General features: G+C 47.6%; 8 non-coding genes and 1 pseudogene across 8 annotated transcripts; all 9 read left to right on the plus strand.

Annotated features, from left to right (window-relative positions):
- Positions 1 to 416: 416 nt before the first annotated feature.
- LOC142253283 (U2 spliceosomal RNA) lies at positions 417 to 606 on the plus strand. Its single transcript, XR_012726588.1, has one exon. It is a non-coding gene; the product is annotated as a U2 spliceosomal RNA (small nuclear RNA).
- A 1,388-nt stretch (positions 607 to 1,994) lies between these two features.
- Positions 1,995 to 2,185, plus strand: LOC142252680 (U2 spliceosomal RNA). Its single transcript, XR_012726049.1, has one exon. It is a non-coding gene; the product is annotated as a U2 spliceosomal RNA (small nuclear RNA).
- Positions 2,186 to 3,574: 1,389 nt separating this feature from the next.
- Positions 3,575 to 3,765, plus strand: LOC142252897 (U2 spliceosomal RNA). The gene has a single exon (XR_012726260.1). It is a non-coding gene; the product is annotated as a U2 spliceosomal RNA (small nuclear RNA).
- Positions 3,766 to 5,153: 1,388 nt separating this feature from the next.
- LOC142253721 (U2 spliceosomal RNA) lies at positions 5,154 to 5,295 on the plus strand (annotated as a pseudogene).
- Positions 5,296 to 6,038: 743 nt separating this feature from the next.
- LOC142253108 (U2 spliceosomal RNA) lies at positions 6,039 to 6,231 on the plus strand. Its single transcript, XR_012726428.1, has one exon. It is a non-coding gene; the product is annotated as a U2 spliceosomal RNA (small nuclear RNA).
- A 1,388-nt stretch (positions 6,232 to 7,619) lies between these two features.
- LOC142252681 (U2 spliceosomal RNA) lies at positions 7,620 to 7,810 on the plus strand. The gene has a single exon (XR_012726050.1). It is a non-coding gene; the product is annotated as a U2 spliceosomal RNA (small nuclear RNA).
- A 1,388-nt stretch (positions 7,811 to 9,198) lies between these two features.
- LOC142252682 (U2 spliceosomal RNA) lies at positions 9,199 to 9,389 on the plus strand. Its single transcript, XR_012726051.1, has one exon. It is a non-coding gene; the product is annotated as a U2 spliceosomal RNA (small nuclear RNA).
- A 2,190-nt stretch (positions 9,390 to 11,579) lies between these two features.
- Positions 11,580 to 11,772, plus strand: LOC142253031 (U2 spliceosomal RNA). The gene has a single exon (XR_012726362.1). It is a non-coding gene; the product is annotated as a U2 spliceosomal RNA (small nuclear RNA).
- Positions 11,773 to 13,160: 1,388 nt separating this feature from the next.
- On the plus strand, positions 13,161 to 13,351 carry LOC142252684 (U2 spliceosomal RNA). The gene has a single exon (XR_012726053.1). It is a non-coding gene; the product is annotated as a U2 spliceosomal RNA (small nuclear RNA).
- Positions 13,352 to 14,503: the final 1,152 nt, after the last annotated feature.

A 14,503-nucleotide genomic window follows, 5' to 3' on the forward strand; every position in this document is an offset into this window, starting at 1 on the left:
GTCAGCTTTGGGCTGAGAAACTAACACCCGGTTGGAGGTCCGGGTCAGCTTCGGCTGAGAAACCAACACCCGGTTGGAGGTCTGGGTCAGCTTCGGCTGAGAAACCAACACCCGGTTGGAGGTCCGGTTAGCCTTGGGCTGAGAAACCAACACCGGTTGACGGTCCGGGCAGTTTCGGCTGCGAAACCAACAACTAGTAGCTCTCTACTCCACTTGGGTAAGATGCCTGGGTGGACGCTGGGAGCAATGACAAGGCTCAACCAGGCTTCGGCTTGGGGGAGCACCGAAGATCCCTGACCCTTGCTGTGGCCTTCTGGCTCGGAGGGACGGGGTTGATTTTTGGGGACCCTCTCCTCACGGTGGGGTCCACACGAATCCTAGCCTTTGCACTGTTTTTGGTGTGACTTCGGTCATGCATTTTTTGTGGTGCTTTGGAAAGCTTCATTAAATCAATCTGTTCTTATCAGTTTAATATCTGATACGTCCCCTATCTGGGGACCATATATTAAATGGATTTTTAGAACAGGGAGATGGAAAAAGAGCTTGCTCTGTCCACTCCACGCATTGACCTGGTATTGCAGTACCTCCAGGACCGGTGCACCCCTTCTTAACCCAGTTTCCAAAAGCAGAACTCAATTCACCTGATTCATATTAGCCCGGTTTAATGAATTGGAAGAAAGCATACGTCTTCATATGCACCTCAATTTGGCCCATTCACTTTTCACACTTCCTCCTTTTGTTTTTTATCTTTCACACTTTTGACTTTCTTTATTCATCCAAATAGCAAACTCATCACCACTCAACCTGACCAACTCGGCTATGTCCCGTGCTGCAGTTCTCTGTCTTATCTAGATCATTTGCAATTGAATGGAATAGATCCCTTTTGGACAAAGTGGATTCACCTGCTGCTGCAGTGACCACAGGTGTGATAAGATCTAGAATTGGCATCTGGTGCGATCTCTCCGCTTCCACTCCAAAGAAAGTTACCTGTTTATTCCTATCATGCATTGGTTTTTGGGGTTTTCTTTGAGTAATGATGATCTCTTTAGTAGTCTGTTGGCGCCCTCTCCTGGAGGAATAGTTTGCTTGCTCTTGGACATTCTAAAAGAGAGGTCATGATAGACATTGAGCTTCTGAGCTCAATTGGGGACAGTCATGGGTGATGAATGTTTGCAACCTGCTGCAAAGCCTCATACCGCAATATAAGGAACGTCAAATACTAAGAAAGGGCGGCCTATGAAAGAATTACTACTTTCAATAAGTACACTTAAACGGCTAATTGGGAATAGAAAAACTGTAAAAAGCCCTCTGAGAAAGCCCCCCTCTAACCTTTGATAGTAAGTTTTTCTGTAGTCTGCCTGTTGATGTATTTTCCGTTTGAACTGTGCACAACATGAAGAGACGGAACACTGGCGGCTTGTCACAATGCCCCCGCTGACATCACAATAGCGCTGCTGCCTAGAAAACAAGCTGCGCAGCAGAAGTTGTTCTTTGGGTGGGAGGGTGGGCTAGTGTAAGGAGGGGGCAAGCTCTTTTTTTCCCGGGTGGTAGGGGGATGACAGGAGAAGGGATGCGGGTGGTGAGAAGGGTACAGAGGGCAGGGTTTGGGGGCTGGGAAGGAAAGGGAAAAGATTAGGGTTTGGGGATGATGAAAGGGCTTTCTACGGGTAAGGATGGCAAAGGGTGGCAGTGACGGAAAGTCAGGCAACCTGTCCTGTCCGTCTTTTTGTATCGTGAATTGGAAAGACTGCAAGGGGGAGGGGAGTTGCTTGCGCCCTAAAGGAGGAGTTATTCAGATTCATTGCAGTGGGGGGCGGCGGCTGCAAAACGCACCATTCTTCTTGTTTTTGCTCTGCAAAGCAGCCTTTTCAAGGGTTGGCTTGGGTGACAAAATGTCTTCTGTAGGCGTGGGTTTGTCTCCCTCTCGCTCTCTCTCCCTAAGATGTGTCCGGCATAGGCCAGGGTGCCACTCGAGGCCCAAACCAATTCTGGTTATCGCTTCTCGGCCTTTTGGCTAAGATCAAGTGTAGTATCTGTTCTTATCAGTTTAATATCTGATACGTCCCCTATCTGGGGACCATATATTAAATGGATTTTTAGAACAGGGAGATGGAAAAAGAGCTTGCTCTGTCCACTCCACGCATTGACCTGGTATTGCAGTACCTCCAGGACCGGTGCACCCCTTCTTAACCCAGTTTCCAAAAGCAGAACTCAATTCACCTGATTCATATTAGCCCGGTTTAATGAATTGGAAGAAAGCATACGTCTTCATATGCACCTCAATTTGGCCCATTCACTTTTCACACTTCCTCCTTTTGTTTTTTATCTTTCACACTTTTGACTTTCTTTATTCATCCAAATAGCAAACTCATCACCACTCAACCTGACCAACTCGGCTATGTCCCGTGCTGCAGTTCTCTGTCTTATCTAGATCATTTGCAATTGAATGGAATAGATCCCTTTTGGACAAAGTGGATTCACCTGCTGCTGCAGTGACCACAGGTGTGATAAGATCTAGAATTGGCATCTGGTGCGATCTCTCCGCTTCCACTCCAAAGAAAGTTACCTGTTTATTCCTATCATGCATTGGTTTTTGGGGTTTTCTTTGAGTAATGATGATCTCTTTAGTAGTCTGTTGGCGCCCTCTCCTGGAGGAATAGTTTGCTTGCTCTTGGACATTCTAAAAGAGAGGTCATGATAGACATTGAGCTTCTGAGCTCAATTGGGGACAGTCATGGGTGATGAATGTTTGCAACCTGCTGCAAAGCCTCATACCGCAATATAAGGAACGTCAAATACTAAGAAAGGGCGGCCTATGAAAGAATTACTACTTTCAATAAGTACACTTAAACGGCTAATTGGGAATAGAAAAACTGTAAAAAGCCCTCTGAGAAAGCCCCCCCTCTAACCTTTGATAGTAAGTTTTTCTGTAGTCTGCCTGTTGATGTATTTTCCGTTTGAACTGTGCACAACATGAAGAGACGGAACACTGGCGGCTTGTCACAATGCCCCCGCTGACATCACAATAGCGCTGCTGCCTAGAAAACAAGCTGCGCAGCAGAAGTTGTTCTTTGGGTGGTAGGGTGGGCTAGTGTAAGGAGGGGGCAAGCTCTTTTTTTCCCGGGTGGTAGGGGGATGACAGGAGAAGGGATGCGGGTGGTGAGAAGGGTACAGAGGGCAGGGTTTGGGGGCTGGGAAGGAAAGGGAAAAGATTAGGGTTTGGGGATGATGAAAGGGCTTTCTACGGGTAAGGATGGCAAAGGGTGGCAGTGACGGAAAGTCAGGCAACCTGTCCTGTCCGTCTTTTTGTATCGTGAATTGGAAAGACTGCAAGGGGGAGGGGAGTTGCTTGCGCCCTAAAGGAGGAGTTATTCAGATTCATTGCAGTGGGGGGCGGCGGCTGCAAAACGCACCATTCTTCTTGTTTTTGCTCTGCAAAGCAGCCTTTTCAAGGGTTGGCTTGGGTGACAAAATGTCTTCTGTAGGCGTGGGTTTGTCTCCCTCTCGCTCTCTCTCCCTAAGATGTGTCCGGCATAGGCCAGGGTGCCACTCGAGGCCCAAACCAATTCTGGTTATCGCTTCTCGGCCTTTTGGCTAAGATCAAGTGTAGTATCTGTTCTTATCAGTTTAATATCTGATACGTCCCCTATCTGGGGACCATATATTAAATGGATTTTTAGAACAGGGAGATGGAAAAAGAGCTTGCTCTGTCCACTCCACGCATTTACCTGGTATTGCAGTACCTCCAGGACCGGTGCACCCCTTCTTAACCCAGTTTCCAAAAGCAGAACTCAATTCACCTGATTCATATTAGCCCGGTTTAATGAATTGGAAGAAAGCATACGTCTTCATATGCACCTCAATTTGGCCCATTCACTTTTCACACTTCCTCCTTTTGTTTTTTATCTTTCACACTTTTGACTTTCTTTATTCATCCAAATAGCAAACTCATCACCACTCAACCTGACCAACTCGGCTATGTCCCGTGCTGCAGTTCTCTGTCTTATCTAGATCATTTGCAATTGAATGGAATAGATCCCTTTTGGACAAAGTGGATTCACCTGCTGCTGCAGTGACCACAGGTGTGATAAGATCTAGAATTGGCATCTGGTGCGATCTCTCCGCTTCCACTCCAAAGAAAGTTACCTGTTTATTCCTATCATGCATTGGTTTTTGGGGTTTTCTTTGAGTAATGATGATCTCTTTAGTAGTCTGTTGGCGCCCTCTCCTGGAGGAATAGTTTGCTTGCTCTTGGACATTCTAAAAGAGAGGTCATGATAGACATTGAGCTTCTGAGCTCAATTGGGGACAGTCATGGGTGATGAATGTTTGCAACCTGCTGCAAAGCCTCATACCGCAATATAAGGAACGTCAAATACTAAGAAAGGGCGGCCTATGAAAGAATTACTACTTTCAATAAGTACACTTAAACGGCTAATTGGGAATAGAAAAACTGTAAAAAGCCCTCTGAGAAAGCCCCCCTCTAACCTTTGATAGTAAGTTTTTCTGTAGTCTGCCTGTTGATGTATTTTCCGTTTGAACTGTGCACAACATGAAGAGACGGAACACTGGCGGCTTGTCACAATGCCCCCGCTGACATCACAATAGCGCTGCTGCCTAGAAAACAAGCTGCGCAGCAGAAGTTGTTCTTTGGGTGGGAGGGTGGGCTAGTGTAAGGAGGGGGCAAGCTCTTTTTTTCCCGGGTGGTAGGGGGATGACAGGAGAAGGGATGCGGGTGGTGAGAAGGGTACAGAGGGCAGGGTTTGGGGGCTGGGAAGGAAAGGGAAAAGATTAGGGTTTGGGGATGATGAAAGGGCTTTCTACGGGTAAGGATGGCAAAGGGTGGCAGTGACGGAAAGTCAGGCAACCTGTCCTGTCCGTCTTTTTGTATCGTGAATTGGAAAGACTGCAAGGGGGAGGGGAGTTGCTTGCGCCCTAAAGGAGGAGTTATTCAGATTCATTGCAGTGGGGGGCGGCGGCTGCAAAACGCACCATTCTTCTTGTTTTTGCTCTGCAAAGCAGCCTTTTCAAGGGTTGGCTTGGGTGACAAAATGTCTTCTGTAGGCGTGGGTTTGTCTCCCTCTCGCTCTCTCTCCCTAAGATGTGTCCGACATAGGCCAGGGTGCCACTCGAGGCCCAAACCAATTCTGGTTATCGCTTCTCGGCCTTTTGGCTAAGATCAAGTGTAGTATCGTTCGAAAAGGTGGTTTAAGGCTCCGGCCACCTTAGTACAATGATGCAATGCACACTGGAAGGTTGCGCTTGTTAGTACTTTGGGAGGATAGTATATCCATCTAGAGGAAACCATGGCCCTACCAGGATCGAGGCTATTAGACTGAGTAAGTGTGGGGGCTATGGTGCAATGTGCCCCAGGATTGACGACCCTGGAGTGAGTCTGAGCTTGCTGGCTTGGGACCCCGGCGAGCCTTGGGCTCTGTAGCACACCGTACCTTGCCCTTTCATACTTTCTGAGCATATTGCTCTATCCCGGCCTTCTGGCTAGGAAGGGAAATTTTTATAATCATGGTCGGAGGTCCGTTCAGCTTTGGGCTGAGAAACCAACACCCGGTTGGAGGTCCGGGTCAGCTTTGGCTGAGAAACCAACACCCGGTTGGAGGTCCGGGTCAGCTTCGGCTGAGAAACCAACACCCGGTTGGAGGTCCGGGTCAGCTTCGGCTGAGAAACCAACACCCGGTTGGAGGTCCGGGTCAGCTTCGGCTGAGAAACCAACACCCGGTTGGAGGTCCGGTTAGCCTTGGGCTGAGAAACCAACACCGGTTGACGGTCCGGGCAGTTTCGGCTGCGAAACCAACAACTAGTAGCTCTCTACTCCACTTGGGTAAGATGCCTGGATGGACGCTGGGAGCAACGACAAGGCTCAACCAGGCTTCGGCTTGGGGGAGCACCGAAGATCCCTGACCCTTGCTGTGGCCTTCTGGCTCGGAGGGACGGGGTTGATTTTTGGGGACCCTCTCCTCACGGAGGGGTCCACACGAATCCTAGCCTTTGCACTGTTTTTGGTGTGACTTCGGTCATGCATTTTTTGCGGTGCTTTGGAAAGCTTCATTAAATCAAAAATCTGTTCTTATCAGTTTAATATCTGATACGTCCCCTATCTGGGGACCATATATTAAATGGATTTTTAGAACAGGGAGATGGAAAAAGAGCTTGCTCTGTCCACTCCACGCATTGACCTGGTATTGCAGTACCTCCAGGACCGGTGCACCCCTTCTTAACCCAGTTTCCAAAAGCAGAACTCAATTCACCTGATTCATATTAGCCCGGTTTAATGAATTGGAAGAAAGCATACGTCTTCATATGCACCTCAATTTGGCCCATTCACTTTTCACACTTCCTCCTTTTGTTTTTTATCTTTCACACTTTTGACTTTCTTTATTCATCCAAATAGCAAACTCATCACCACTCAACCTGACCAACTCGGCTATGTCCCGTGCTGCAGTTCTCTGTCTTATCTAGATCATTTGCAATTGAATGGAATAGATCCCTTTTGGACAAAGTGGATTCACCTGCTGCTGCAGTGACCACAGGTGTGATAAGATCTAGAATTGGCATCTGGTGCGATCTCTCCGCTTCCACTCCAAAGAAAGTTACCTGTTTATTCCTATCATGCATTGGTTTTTGGGGTTTTCTTTGAGTAATGATGATCTCTTTAGTAGTCTGTTGGCGCCCTCTCCTGGAGGAATAGTTTGCTTGCTCTTGGACATTCTAAAAGAGAGGTCATGATAGACATTGAGCTTCTGAGCTCAATTGGGGACAGTCATGGGTGATGAATGTTTGCAACCTGCTGCAAAGCCTCATACCGCAATATAAGGAACGTCAAATACTAAGAAAGGGCGGCCTATGAAAGAATTACTACTTTCAATAAGTACACTTAAACGGCTAATTGGGAATAGAAAAACTGTAAAAAGCCCTCTGAGAAAGCCCCCCTCTAACCTTTGATAGTAAGTTTTTCTGTAGTCTGCCTGTTGATGTATTTTCCGTTTGAACTGTGCACAACATGAAGAGACGGAACACTGGCGGCTTGTCACAATGCCCCCGCTGACATCACAATAGCGCTGCTGCCTAGAAAACAAGCTGCGCAGCAGAAGTTGTTCTTTGGGTGGGAGGGTGGGCTAGTGTAAGGAGGGGGCAAGCTCTTTTTTTCCCGGGTGGTAGGGGGATGACAGGAGAAGGGATGCGGGTGGTGAGAAGGGTACAGAGGGCAGGGTTTGGGGGCTGGGAAGGAAAGGGAAAAGATTAGGGTTTGGGGATGATGAAAGGGCTTTCTACGGGTAAGGATGGCAAAGGGTGGCAGTGACGGAAAGTCAGGCAACCTGTCCTGTCCGTCTTTTTGTATCGTGAATTGGAAAGACTGCAAGGGGGAGGGGAGTTGCTTGCGCCCTAAAGGAGGAGTTATTCAGATTCATTGCAGTGGGGGGCGGCGGCTGCAAAACGCACCATTCTTCTTGTTTTTGCTCTGCAAAGCAGCCTTTTCAAGGGTTGGCTTGGGTGACAAAATGTCTTCTGTAGGCGTGGGTTTGTCTCCCTCTCGCTCTCTCTCCCTAAGATGTGTCCGGCATAGGCCAGGGTGCCACTCGAGGCCCAAACCAATTCTGGTTATCGCTTCTCGGCCTTTTGGCTAAGATCAAGTGTAGTATCTGTTCTTATCAGTTTAATATCTGATACGTCCCCTATCTGGGGACCATATATTAAATGGATTTTTAGAACAGGGAGATGGAAAAAGAGCTTGCTCTGTCCACTCCACGCATTGACCTGGTATTGCAGTACCTCCAGGACCGGTGCACCCCTTCTTAACCCAGTTTCCAAAAGCAGAACTCAATTCACCTGATTCATATTAGCCCGGTTTAATGAATTGGAAGAAAGCATACGTCTTCATATGCACCTCAATTTGGCCCATTCACTTTTCACACTTCCTCCTTTTGTTTTTTATCTTTCACACTTTTGACTTTCTTTATTCATCCAAATAGCAAACTCATCACCACTCAACCTGACCAACTCGGCTATGTCCCGTGCTGCAGTTCTCTGTCTTATCTAGATCATTTGCAATTGAATGGAATAGATCCCTTTTGGACAAAGTGGATTCACCTGCTGCTGCAGTGACCACAGGTGTGATAAGATCTAGAATTGGCATCTGGTGCGATCTCTCCGCTTCCACTCCAAAGAAAGTTACCTGTTTATTCCTATCATGCATTGGTTTTTGGGGTTTTCTTTGAGTAATGATGATCTCTTTAGTAGTCTGTTGGCGCCCTCTCCTGGAGGAATAGTTTGCTTGCTCTTGGACATTCTAAAAGAGAGGTCATGATAGACATTGAGCTTCTGAGCTCAATTGGGGACAGTCATGGGTGATGAATGTTTGCAACCTGCTGCAAAGCCTCATACCGCAATATAAGGAACGTCAAATACTAAGAAAGGGCGGCCTATGAAAGAATTACTACTTTCAATAAGTACACTTAAACGGCTAATTGGGAATAGAAAAACTGTAAAAAGCCCTCTGAGAAAGCCCCCCTCTAACCTTTGATAGTAAGTTTTTCTGTAGTCTGCCTGTTGATGTATTTTCCGTTTGAACTGTGCACAACATGAAGAGACGGAACACTGGCGGCTTGTCACAATGCCCCCGCTGACATCACAATAGCGCTGCTGCCTAGAAAACAAGCTGCACAGCAGAAGTTGTTCTTTGGGTGGGAGGGTGGGCTAGTGTAAGGAGGGGGCAAGCTCTTTTTTTCCCGGGTGGTAGGGGGATGACAGGAGAAGGGATGCGGGTGGTGAGAAGGGTACAGAGGGCAGGGTTTGGGGGCTGGGAAGGAAAGGGAAAAGATTAGGGTTTGGGGATGATGAAAGGGCTTTCTACGGGTAAGGATGGCAAAGGGTGGCAGTGACGGAAAGTCAGGCAACCTGTCCTGTCCGTCTTTTTGTATCGTGAATTGGAAAGACTGCAAGGGGGAGGGGAGTTGCTTGCGCCCTAAAGGAGGAGTTATTCAGATTCATTGCAGTGGGGGGCGGCGGCTGCAAAACGCACCATTCTTCTTGTTTTTGCTCTGCAAAGCAGCCTTTTCAAGGGTTGGCTTGGGTGACAAAATGTCTTCTGTAGGCGTGGGTTTGTCTCCCTCTCGCTCTCTCTCCCTAAGATGTGTCCGGCATAGGCCAGGGTGCCACTCGAGGCCCAAACCAATTCTGGTTATCGCTTCTCGGCCTTTTGGCTAAGATCAAGTGTAGTATCTGTTCTTATCAGTTTAATATCTGATACGTCCCCTATCTGGGGACCATATATTAAATGGATTTTTAGAACAGGGAGATGGAAAAAGAGCTTGCTCTGTCCACTCCACGCATTGACCTGGTATTGCAGTACCTCCAGGACCGGTGCACCCCTTCTTAACCCAGTTTCCAAAAGCAGAACTCAATTCACCTGATTCATATTAGCCCGGTTTAATGAATTGGAAGAAAGCATACGTCTTCATATGCACCTCAATTTGGCCCATTCACTTTTCACACTTCCTCCTTTTGTTTTTTATCTTTCACACTTTTGACTTTCTTTATTCATCCAAATAGCAAACTCATCACCACTCAACCTGACCAACTCGGCTATGTCCCGTGCTGCAGTTCTCTGTCTTATCTAGATCATTTGCAATTGAATGGAATAGATCCCTTTTGGACAAAGTGGATTCACCTGCTGCTGCAGTGACCACAGGTGTGATAAGATCTAGAATTGGCATCTGGTGCGATCTCTCCGCTTCCACTCCAAAGAAAGTTACCTGTTTATTCCTATCATGCATTGGTTTTTGGGGTTTTCTTTGAGTAATGATGATCTCTTTAGTAGTCTGTTGGCGCCCTCTCCTGGAGGAATAGTTTGCTTGCTCTTGGACATTCTAAAAGAGAGGTCATGATAGACATTGAGCTTCTGAGCTCAATTGGGGACAGTCATGGGTGATGAATGTTTGCAACCTGCTGCAAAGCCTCATACCGCAATATAAGGAACGTCAAATACTAAGAAAGGGCGGCCTATGAAAGAATTACTACTTTCAATAAGTACACTTAAACGGCTAATTGGGAATAGAAAAACTGTAAAAAGCCCTCTGAGAAAGCCCCCCTCTAACCTTTGATAGTAAGTTTTTCTGTAGTCTGCCTGTTGATGTATTTTCCGTTTGAACTGTGCACAACATGAAGAGACGGAACACTGGCGGCTTGTCACAATGCCCCCGCTGACATCACAATAGCGCTGCTGCCTAGAAAACAAGCTGCGCAGCAGAAGTTGTTCTTTGGGTGGGAGGGTGGGCTAGTGTAAGGAGGGGGCAAGCTCTTTTTTTCCCGGGTGGTAGGGGGATGACAGGAGAAGGGATGCGGGTGGTGAGAAGGGTACAGAGGGCAGGGTTTGGGGGCTGGGAAGGAAAGGGAAAAGATTAGGGTTTGGGGATGATGAAAGGGCTTTCTACGGGTAAGGATGGCAAAGGGTGGCAGTGACGGAAAGTCAGGCAACCTGTCCTGTCCGTCTTTTTGTATCGTGAATTGGAAAGACTGCAAGGGGGAGGGGAGTTGCTTGCGCCCTAAAGGAGGAGTTATTCAGATTCATTGCAGTGGGGGGCGGCGGCTGCAAAACGCACCATTCTTCTTGTTTTTGCTCTGCAAAGCAGCCTTTTCAAGGGTTGGCTTGGGTGACAAAATGTCTTCTGTAGGCGTGGGTTTGTCTCCCTCTCGCTCTCTCTCCCTAAGATGTGTCCGGCATAGGCCAGGGTGCCACTCGAGGCCCAAACCAATTCTGGTTATCGCTTCTCGGCCTTTTGGCTAAGATCAAGTGTAGTGTTGTTCGAAGAGGTGGTTTAAGCTCCAGGCCACCTTAGTACAATGATACAATGCACACTGGAAGGTTGCACTTGCTAGTACTCTGGGTGGATAGTATATTCATCTAGAGGAAAACATGGCCCTACCAGGATCGAGGCTATTAGACTGAGTAAGGGTGGGGGGCTATGGTACAACGTGCCCCAGGACTGACGACCCTGGAGTGAGTCTGAGCTTGCTGGCTTGGGACCCCGGCAAGCCTTGGGCTCTGTAGCACACCGTACCTTGCCTTTTCATACTTTTTGAGCATATTACCCTATCCCGGCCTTCTGGCTAGGAAGGGAAATTTTTACAATCCCGGTCGGAGGTCTGGTCAGCTTTGGGCTGAGAAACTAACACCCGGTTGGAGGTCTGGGTCAGCTTCGGCTGAGAAACCAACACCCGGTTGGAGGTCTGGGTCAGCTTCGGCTGAGAAACCAACACCCGGTTGGAGGTCCGGTTAGCCTTGGGCTGAGAAACCAACACCGGTTGACGGTCCGGGCAGTTTCGGCTGCGAAACCAACAACTAGTAGCTCTCTACTCCACTTGGGTAAGATGCCTGGGTGGACGCTGGGAGCAACGACAAGGCTCAACCAGGCTTCGGCTTGGGGGAGCACCGAAGATCCCTGACCCTTGCTGTGGCCTTCTGGCTCGGAGGGACGGGGTTGATTTTTGGGGACCCTCTCCTCACGGTGGGGTCCACACGAATCCTAGCCTTTGCACTGTTTTTGGTGTGACTTCGGTCATGCATTTTTTGTGGTGCTTTGGAAAGCTTCATTAAATCAAAAATCTGTTCTTATCAGTTTAATATCTGATACGTCCCCTATCTGGGGACCATATATTAAATGGATTTTTAGAACAGGGAGATGGAAAAAGAGCTTGCTCTGTCCACTCCACGCATTGACCTGGTATTGCAGTACCTCCAGGACCGGTGCACCCCTTCTTAACCCAGTTTCCAAAAGCAGAACTCAATTCACCTGATTCATATTAGCCCGGTTTAATGAATTGGAAGAAAGCATACGTCTTCATATGCACCTCAATTTGGCCCATTCACTTTTCACACTTCCTCCTTTTGTTTTTTATCTTTCACACTTTTGACTTTCTTTATTCATCCAAATAGCAAACTCATCACCACTCAACCTGACCAACTCGGCTATGTCCCGTGCTGCAGTTCTCTGTCTTATCTAGATCATTTGCAATTGAATGGAATAGATCCCTTTTGGACAAAGTGGATTCACCTGCTGCTGCAGTGACCACAGGTGTGATAAGATCTAGAATTGGCATCTGGTGCGATCTCTCCGCTTCCACTCCAAAGAAAGTTACCTGTTTATTCCTATCATGCATTGGTTTTTGGGGTTTTCTTTGAGTAATGATGATCTCTTTAGTAGTCTGTTGGCGCCCTCTCCTGGAGGAATAGTTTGCTTGCTCTTGGACATTCTAAAAGAGAGGTCATGATAGACATTGAGCTTCTGAGCTCAATTGGGGACAGTCATGGGTGATGAATGTTTGCAACCTGCTGCAAAGCCTCATACCGCAATATAAGGAACGTCAAATACTAAGAAAGGGCGGCCTATGAAAGAATTACTACTTTCAATAAGTACACTTAAACGGCTAATTGGGAATAGAAAAACTGTAAAAAGCCCTCTGAGAAAGCCCCCCTCTAACCTTTGATAGTAAGTTTTTCTGTAGTCTGCCTGTTGATGTATTTTCCGTTTGAACTGTGCACAACATGAAGAGACGGAACACTGGCGGCTTGTCACAATGCCCCCGCTGACATCACAATAGCGCTGCTGCCTAGAAAACAAGCTGCGCAGCAGAAGTTGTTCTTTGGGTGGGAGGGTGGGCTAGTGTAAGGAGGGGGCAAGCTCTTTTTTTCCCGGGTGGTAGGGGGATGACAGGAGAAGGGATGCGGGTGGTGAGAAGGGTACAGAGGGCAGGGTTTGGGGGCTGGGAAGGAAAGGGAAAAGATTAGGGTTTGGGGATGATGAAAGGGCTTTCTACGGGTAAGGATGGCAAAGGGTGGCAGTGACGGAAAGTCAGGCAACCTGTCCTGTCCGTCTTTTTGTATCGTGAATTGGAAAGACTGCAAGGGGGAGGGGAGTTGCTTGCGCCCTAAAGGAGGAGTTATTCAGATTCATTGCAGTGGGGGGCGGCGGCTGCAAAACGCACCATTCTTCTTGTTTTTGCTCTGCAAAGCAGCCTTTTCAAGGGTTGGCTTGGGTGACAAAATGTCTTCTGTAGGCGTGGGTTTGTCTCCCTCTCGCTCTCTCTCCCTAAGATGTGTCCGGCATAGGCCAGGGTGCCACTCGAGGCCCAAACCAATTCTGGTTATCGCTTCTCGGCCTTTTGGCTAAGATCAAGTGTAGTATCTGTTCTTATCAGTTTAATATCTGATACGTCCCCTATCTGGGGACCATATATTAAATGGATTTTTAGAACAGGGAGATGGAAAAAGAGCTTGCTCTGTCCACTCCACGCATTGACCTGGTATTGCAGTACCTCCAGGACCGGTGCACCCCTTCTTAACCCAGTTTCCAAAAGCAGAACTCAATTCACCTGATTCATATTAGCCCGGTTTAATGAATTGGAAGAAAGCATACGTCTTCATATGCACCTCAATTTGGCCCATTCACTTTTCACACTTCCTCCTTTTGTTTTTTATCTTTCACACTTTTGACTTTCTTTATTCATCCAAATAGCAAACTCATCACCACTCAACCTGACCAACTCGGCTATGTCCCGTGCTGCAGTTCTCTGTCTTATCTAGATCATTTGCAATTGAATGGAATAGATCCCTTTTGGACAAAGTGGATTCACCTGCTGCTGCAGTGACCACAGGTGTGATAAGATCTAGAATTGGCATCTGGTGCGATCTCTCCGCTTCCACTCCAAAGAAAGTTACCTGTTTATTCCTATCATGCATTGGTTTTTGGGGTTTTCTTTGAGTAATGATGATCTCTTTAGTAGTCTGTTGGCGCCCTCTCCTGGAGGAATAGTTTGCTTGCTCTTGGACATTCTAAAAGAGAGGTCATGATAGACATTGAGCTTCTGAGCTCAATTGGGGACAGTCATGGGTGATGAATGTTTGCAACCTGCTGCAAAGCCTCATACCGCAATATAAGGAACGTCAAATACTAAGAAAGGGCGGCCTATGAAAGAATTACTACTTTCAATAAGTACACTTAAACGGCTAATTGGGAATAGAAAAACTGTAAAAAGCCCTCTGAGAAAGCCCCCCTCTAACCTTTGATAGTAAGTTTTTCTGTAGTCTGCCTGTTGATGTATTTTCCGTTTGAACTGTGCACAACATGAAGAGACGGAACACTGGCGGCTTGTCACAATGCCCCCGCTGACATCACAATAGCGCTGCTGCCTAGAAAACAAGCTGCGCAGCAGAAGTTGTTCTTTGGGTGGGAGGGTGGGCTAGTGTAAGGAGGGGGCAAGCTCTTTTTTTCCCGGGTGGTAGGGGGATGACAGGAGAAGGGATGCGGGTGGTGAGAAGGGTACAGAGGGCAGGGTTTGGGGGCTGGGAAGGAAAGGGAAAAGATTAGGGTTTGGGGATGATGAAAGGGCTTTCTACGGGTAAGGATGGCAAAGGGTGGCAGTGACGGAAAGTCAGGCAACCTGTCCTGTCCGTCTTTTTGTATCGTGAATTGGAAAGACTGCAAGGGGG

This window comes from Anomaloglossus baeobatrachus, chromosome 9 (genome assembly GCF_048569485.1).
Source record: "Anomaloglossus baeobatrachus isolate aAnoBae1 chromosome 9, aAnoBae1.hap1, whole genome shotgun sequence".
Lineage (NCBI taxonomy): Eukaryota > Metazoa > Chordata > Amphibia > Anura > Aromobatidae > Anomaloglossus > Anomaloglossus baeobatrachus.